Raw genomic sequence first — 7256 nt, 5'->3', positions numbered from 1 at the left:
TCGGACGCCACCTGCTGGTCTTTACAGGAAACAGGACTAAAACAGCACAATCTTCCATTGGAATGCATTGAGCCCTAATGGCGGCCAACGGGGACCTGCAAAATGGTGCCTGAAAAGGCGGGAAAACTACACAAAGAGCTATAATCATTAAAGAACTATTAACCCTTGTGCTCCCGGATGGATTCTAGTGTGTGTGTGTGATGCAGACACTGATTAACACAGACATTACAAGGGAACAGGGGAAAATACATTTACAGGTCATAACAAGGGTTAAATCATATTTCTAGACCTCAGTCCAGTTAACCCCTTGTCTCCCTGGTGCGGTCCGGGGTGGCCAAATGGGGTGTAACCCCTTTAATACCGGGCCACCCCCTTTCTCCCTCTACACACACGTTAGTGCAACAAGTAATGCAAGTTGTCACACCACCTCACCTGCTGCGACCCAGAACCATGAGTGAAGCGGAGAGTGTCTATTACCTGAAAACTAGAAGTCAGCTAAGAGACAAGTGCCGTGAATATGGACTGGAACGTGTGGACCAGGATGTCGAGGACATGGTTGCCGCAATCACAGCTCATGAAGCCGAGCTTGCAGAGTCTCGGGATACGACTCAGCTTGCCCTGGTACCGCCGCCCAGAGATCAGGGACTGAACCCAGTGCCGGAGCGGCAGGATCCCGGGGAGGGGTCAAGTGCACCTCCCGGGACAAGTGCAACAAGAGGGGCACCGATGGCTACGGCCACCAGCCCGTTTACCTCTGAAATGTTGGCACTGATTACAACATGGGGAGACCGAGGGACAGTGGAGGAGCGGCTAAAGTTTATCTCAATGGCAGTGAACAGACCCGCTTATTGCCCCCCGGTCCAAACCCACAAAGATGAACTCCAACTGGACAAGCACAGTCTCACCAGGTACGTGGAAGGCACTGATCAGATCGACATGTTTTTAAGGAACTTCGAGACGCAGTGCCGGCAGTACAAGGTGCTCCCCGAGCATAGGGTTGCACGCCTGGACCCGCTACTCTCCGGCTTGGCTAATCAGACCTTGATGGCGCTTACAGAGGAGTATGCTGATGACTATGACCACCTGAAAGAACTTTTGCTATTTCAGCACGATTTTACCCCTGAAGCTTACCGGGGTAAGTTCCGGCTGGAGGAGAGGCACCCTCAGGAGACCTATGTCACTTATGTGACATGCATGGCTTTGTACGGGTTACACTGGGTGGAGGGCTCTGAGGCCAGGACTTACCAACGCCTGCTGGACCTCATCTTTCAGGAGCAGCTCATGCAGCAGTGCCCGCCAGCAGTGAGGGCTTTTGTATATGATAAAAAGCCCAAGACCTACACCGAGGCGGCAAGGATGGCAGATGACTATGTGGTCAGCCGTTCCCAGATGACCACCAAGGCACCCGCCAAAGCGGCGACCGTGCTGGTACCGGACAAAAAAGCTGTGAGTACCCCCCAGTGGACCCAAAAGCCGCCTGCGGGCAGCGGGTCACTGAAGGCGGGAGAACTCCGGCATGAGCGCCGGTGCTACAATTGCAACAGCACTGGTCACCTCAGACCAGATTGCCCGGAACCCCTGTGTTCCAACGGACCCTATCGAAGGCAACGCACCCCAGCTGCGAAGCCGGTAGCCCGCGTGCGGGTGGCTTCTACCAAAGAAACAGGACCGGTCATGGAAACAACTCTCAGCGAGACGTCCCATGTCACCCCTATCCCGGTTTCATCGGTGCCTACAGCCAGGAGCGGAGGGCATCTCGGCGCAGACCTGCAGCAGACGGACGGCCGGAGCAATCATCTTACCCCGGTCACAGTCGGTGACCGGCAAGCAGTCGGCTTGCTTGATTCAGGAGCCGCAGTGACCCTGGTCCGACCTGATATGGTCCGGCCAGAGGAATTGCTCCCAGGCCCTGGGATGCAGATCACTGTGGCCGACGGAGAGCCACATTTCCTGCAGGTGGCCCGCATCTTTTTGGATTGGGGGGTGGGCAAGGGTGTGTGGGAGGTGGGGGTTTTACCCGGTTTGGATGCTGAAATTCTTTTGGGCAACGATCTGGGACTGATGACCTGCACCTACGACCGTGTGCCCCAGCCCGCTGCAGTGGTGGTGGTTACCCGGAGCCAGACCGCGGCAATTCCGGCAGCGGCCGCTCCAGTCCCCCAGCCTTTGGGACCAACGTTAGCGGAGGGCACAGAGGAGCCCGGGGAGGTAAGCCAGGATCAGTTGCAACCACAGGCTGACTTACTGTTTCCACTTACCTTGTCCCCTTCCCCTTACAATGACATGACTGGGGGGTGGCCAGACTTAGGAGCCCAGTTTAGGGAGGCAGTGAAGGCAGACCCTACCCTGGCCAGCGTGAGACTTCGGGTGTCCGAATCTCAGGCAGGGGAGGGCACTGAACGCTGCCTATGGCATAAGGGACTCCTATACAGAGAAGAAGGGAACCCGGGGATAGAGAAGGGATTGACCGGTAAGCGACAGCTTGTAGTGCCCCAGGGGTACCGACAGCAATTGTTACGGGTAGCTCACTCTACTCCGTTAGCGGGACATCAGGGGGTCACCAGAACGCGAGCCCGGTTATTGCAGTGTTACTACTGGCCGGGGGCATCCCGAGATACGAGCAATTTCTGCCGCTCTTGTGATGCCTGCCAGCGAGTAGGTAAGGCGGGCGACCGTGTGAAGGCACCCCTGAAACCCCTACCGATAATAGGGGAACTCTTCCAGAAGGTAGCGATGGACCTGATAGGACCCCTCATGATTCCTAGCAGGTCAGGGAAGCGCGACATCCTCATGGTGGTGGATTTTGCCACCCGGTACCCTGAGGCAGTAGCGCTTGGCACCATAAGTGCCAAGACAGTGGCAGCAGCTTTGCTGAACATTTTTGCTAGGGTAGGTTTCCCTAGTGAGATCCTAATCGATCAGGGGTCGCAGTTCATGAGTGAACTGTTACATTGTCTCTGGGATGCCTGCGGTGTACAGCACCGGCGCACTACCTCTTACCATCCCCAGACAAACGGCTTATGTGAGAGGTTTAACGGGACCCTGAAGCAGATGCTTCGTACCTTTATAGAGGCGGAGGGGAAAGACTAGGAGATTGACATGCAGCATTTGCTGTTTGCCTACCGAGAGGTACCGCAAGAATCTACAGGCTTCTCCCCCTTCGAGCTACTATATGGCCGCATGGTACGTGGACCTCTGGACCTATTCCGTGAGGGATGGGAAGGGGAAACTACCGCTACTGATGCTTCAGTGATCCAGTATGTGGTAGATCTCAGAGACCGTTAGAGATGCTCATGGGGGTGGCCCAGGACCACCAGGGCTGCTCAGACCAAGCAAAAGCAATGGTATGACCAGCAGGCCCGTAGCAGAGCATTCATCCCAGGACAGCAGGTACTTGTTCTCAAACCCCCTCGGGAGAACAAGCTGATGGCTGCCTGGTCGGGACCGTACTCGGTTATCCGAAAAGTGAATGAGTGCAACTATGTTGTACAGGTAGCGCCTGAGAGGCGCAAGACATACCTGTCAGGAATCGGCGTTCTCCTCGCTTCCCACACAGAGCACTCCCTCCCCGCAGGGAGCCCCTGGACACACAAAACAATCCTGCCTTACCGGCCTCCACGGCTCCTCGCCCCTGCCGCCGTCGCGGGATCACTCCCCTCGGCGATTCCTCTGCTCAGTGCTGGGCGCGCCCACGCCCTCCTGCACGCACACATGCACGCACACCTGCACCATCCACTGGCTCGGTTCACACGTGTACACGAGTTACGGAGCACGCTCAGTCTGCACACTCTTATTCCCGTCCCCCGGACCTCAGGCTCCGCCCCCGCACACCACACGAGCACACTCAGGTTACCAACAAGACTCACCTGGCCTGTTATGCCTGCATCAATCTGCAGTGTCTCCCTGTAGCTCTTCCTGTCCCGCCTCCGTTCCTAATTGGACCTTCCTGCTTTATCTAGCTCCTCTCTGCTCCCGAGAGGAAGAGCGGCGGTTTCCCATTGAAAGTCAATGGGCCCATCGACTTCAATGGAGGTTCCTCGAGGTAACTTTCGAAGAACAAGTTGGCTGCCGTCCAGACCGCAAACCGCAAAGCGGATACATTTTCAATAGGAGAGCTTTGATCACTTACAAGTCAAGGTCAACGTCAAGTGGCGTGGGAATAAACAGTTCTAGGGCCCCTAGGAATAAAATTCTTTTTGCCCCTAGTTCCTAGGCTTCCCCCCACTCGACCACAACCTGGTCCCCAAATCCTGGCCCCCGATAAGGGTCGAACCGAGAAGAACGGGTCGCGCCATAGGCTTTGCCGGTGGCGGCGGCAGAAATGGCTCAGAAATATGACTAAGTGTGAAATGCTGTATTTTGGTACTCCATATCTCCGGTTCCGGATATGCTCCTCCCCTGCATATCATTCGTACCCCCCCTTTCTGTCCTTCATTCCCCCCCACCCTGTCATTCGCTCTCCCCCACCCTGTCATTTGCTCCCCCCCCCACCCTGTCATTTGCTCCCCCCCTCCCTGTCATTCGCTCCCCCCCTCCTTGTCATTCTCTCCCCCCCTACCTGTCATTCTCTCCCCCCCTCCCTGTCATTCTCTCCACCCCTCCCTGTCATTTGCTCTCTCCCCCATCCTGTCATTCGCCCCTCCCCCCTCCCTGTCATTTGCTTTCCCCCCTCTCTGTCATTCGCTCTCCCCCTCCGTCATTCGCTCTCCCCCTCCCTGTCATTCGCTCCCCCCCTCCCTGTCATTCGCTCCCTCCCTCCCTGTCATTCGCTCCCCCCCTCCTGTCATTCTCTCCCCCCCACCCTGTCATTTGCTCTCTCCCCCATCCTGTCATTCGCCCCTCCCCCCTCCCTGTCATTTGCTTTCCCCCCTCTCTGTCATTCGCTCTCCCCCTCCCTGTAATTTGCTCTCCTCCCCCCAACCTATCATTCACTCTCCCCCTCCCTGTCATTCGCCCCCCTCCCTGTCATTTGCTCTCCCCCCTCCCTGTCATTTGCTCTCCCCCCTCCCTGTCATTTGCTCTCCCCCTCCCTGTCATTTGCTCTTCCCCATTCCCTGTCATTTGCTCTTCCCCCCTCCCTGTCATTTGCTCTCCCCCTCCCTCTCATTCTCTCCTCCCCCTCCCTATCATTCTCCCCTTCCCAATTCTCCCCTCCCTCTCATTCTCCCCTCCCCCTCCCTCTCATTCTTCCCTCCCCCTCCCTCTCATTCTTCCCTCCCCCTCCCTCTCATTCTTCCCTACCTCTCATTCTCCCCTCCCTCTCATTCTCCCCTCCCCCCCCTCTCATTCTCCCCTCCCCCTCATTCTCCCCTCCCTCTCATTCTCCCCTCCCCCTCCCTCTCATTCTCCCCTCCCTCTCATTCTCCCCCCCTCTCATTCTCCCCCCCTCTCATTCTCCCCCCTCTCATTCTCCCCCCTCTCATTCTCCCCTCCCTCCCTCTCATTCTCCCCTCCCTCTCATTCTCCCCTCCCCCCTCTCATTCTCCCCTCCCTCTCATTCTCCCCTCTCTCTCATTCTCCCCTCCCCCTCCCTCTCATTCTCCCCTCCCTCTCATTAGCCCCTCCCCCTCCCTCTCATTCTCCCCTCCCTCTCATTCTCCCCCCCTCTCATTCTCCCCTCCCCCTCCCTCTCATTCTCCCCTCCCCCTCCCTCTCATTCTCCCCTCCCCCTCTCATTCTCCCCTCCCCCTCTCATTCTCCCCTCCCCCTCCCTCTCATTCTCCCCTCCCCCTCCCTCTCATTCTCCCCTCCCTCTCATTCTCCCCTCCCTCTCATTCTCCCCTCCCCCTATCATTCTCCCCTCCCTCTCATTCTCCCCTCCCCCTCCCTCTCATTCTTCCCTCCCCCTCCCTCTCATTCTCCCCTCCCTCTCAGTCTCCCCTCCCCCTCTCATTCTCCCCTCCCCCATCTCATTCTCCCCTCCTCTCATTCTCCCCTCCCCCTCCCTCTCATTCTCCCCTCCCTCTCATTCTCCCCTCCCTCTCATTCTCCCCTCCCTCTCATTCTCCCCTCCCTCTCATTCTCCCCTCCCTCTCATTCTCCCCTCCCCCTCCCTCTCATTCTCCCCTCCCCTCCCTCTCATTCTCCCCTCCCCCTCCCTCTCATTCTCCCCTCCCCCTCCCTCTCATTCTCCCCTCCCTCTCATTCTCCCCTCCCCATCATTCTCCCCTCCCTCTCATTCTCCCCTCCCCCTCCCTCTCATTCTTCCCTCCTCCCCCTCCCTCTCATTCTTCCCTCCCCTCCCTCTCATTCTTCCCTCCCCCCCTCTCATTCTCCCCTCCCCCTCCCTCTCATTCTCCCCTCCCTCTCATTCTCCCCTCCCTCTCATTCTCCCCTCCCCCCTCTCATTCTCCCCTCCCCCCATCTCATTCTCCCTCCTCTCATTCTCCCCCTCCCTCTCATTCTCCCCCCCCCTCCCTCTCATTCTCCCCTCCCTCTCATTCTCCCCTCCCTCACATTCTCCCCTCCCCCTCCCTCTCATTCTCCCCTCCCTCTCATTCTCCCCGCCTCTCATTCTCCCCCCCTCCCTCTCATTCTCCCCTTCACCTCATTCCCCCCCCCCTCATTCTCCCCTCCTCTCATTCTCCCCGCCTCCCTCTCATTCTCCCCTCCCCCTTATTATCCTCACCCCCTTCACCTCATTCTCCCCCCTCCCATCCCATTCTCCCCTCCCCCCATCCTCTCATTCTCCCCTCCCCCCCATCCTCTCATTCTCCCCTCCCCCCATCCTCTCATTCTCCCCTCCCCCCATCCTCCCCCCCCATCCTCTCATTCTCCCCCCCATCCTCTCATTCTCCCCCCCCATCCTCTCATTCCCCCCCCAGATCCTCTCATTCCCCCCCCATCCTCTCATTCCCCCCATCCTCTCATTCCCCCCATCCTCTCATTCCCCCCCATCCTCTCATTCCCCCCCATCCTCTCATTCCCCCCCCCATCCTCTCATTCCCCCCCACCCTCTCATTCTCCCCCCCTCTCATTCTCCCCCCCCCCATCCTCTCATTCTCCCTTTCCCCCATCCTCTCATTTTTCTCTCCCCTCCCCCTCATTCTCTCCTCCCCCCTCATTCTCCCCTCCCCCCTCATTCTCCCCTCCCCCTCATTCTCCCCTCCCTTTCATTCTCCCATCCCCCTCATTCTCCCATCCCACTCCCCCCTCCCTGTCCCCCCTCCCACTCCCCCCTCCCCCTCCCTCTCATTCTCCCCCCTCCCTCTCATTCTCCTCCCTTTCCCTCCCTCTCATTCTCCCCTCCCCCCTCC

Source organism: Ascaphus truei, chromosome 1, assembly GCF_040206685.1.
Source record: "Ascaphus truei isolate aAscTru1 chromosome 1, aAscTru1.hap1, whole genome shotgun sequence".
NCBI classification, from domain to species: domain Eukaryota; kingdom Metazoa; phylum Chordata; class Amphibia; order Anura; family Ascaphidae; genus Ascaphus; species Ascaphus truei.
This window is presented reverse-complemented; position numbering follows the sequence as displayed.